The sequence below is a fragment of the Polyodon spathula genome, unplaced genomic scaffold (assembly GCF_017654505.1).
Source record: "Polyodon spathula isolate WHYD16114869_AA unplaced genomic scaffold, ASM1765450v1 scaffolds_1662, whole genome shotgun sequence".
Classification (NCBI taxonomy): Eukaryota; Metazoa; Chordata; class Actinopteri; order Acipenseriformes; family Polyodontidae; genus Polyodon; species Polyodon spathula.
In genome coordinates this window covers 1-510 of record NW_024473138.1, presented here as the reverse complement: position 1 = coordinate 510, position 510 = coordinate 1, and the positions used below count along the sequence as shown (strand labels likewise).

At 52.0% G+C, this 510-nt stretch overlaps 1 pseudogene; it reads left to right on the top strand.

Annotated features, from left to right (window-relative positions):
• Positions 1 to 350: 350 nt before the first annotated feature.
• LOC121310013 lies at positions 351 to 510 on the top strand (annotated as a pseudogene; the record flags this gene model as incomplete).

Here is a 510-nt window from a genome sequence, read left to right as displayed (position 1 = left end):
TTCTCCTCAGTTTATTGGTGGCGGTTTGTTTTATATTTAAACTTTTTGTTTTTAACAAACACGTCGCTTGAAGGAGAAATTGCTTAGCAACCGAAGCCCGGCGCGCGTCACGGTGGTGGGCGTGGTTATTCAAATGCGCAGCGCGCACGGCATGCTGGGGGTTGCCGGGTCGCGTCTGCACAGCTGACCCATGTGGAAGGACTCGCTTGTGTTTCGCGTCTCCAATGCGATGCGTTACTGTGTGTCAATGATTGAGTTAAAATGCAGCCGCTGAGGGGGAGAGTGTGAGCGCACCGTGACAGGGAAACACCTCGGCGGAGAGGGGGCCCTCGCTTCGAGAGCGGATCGGCATCGCTTCTCGGCCTTTTGGCTAAGATCAAGTGTAGTATCTGTTCTTATCAGTTTAATATCTGATACGTCCCCTATCTGGGGACCATATATTAAATTGATTTTTGGAACTGGGAGATGGAAGAGGGGCTTGCTCCGTCCACTCCACGCATCGACCTGGTA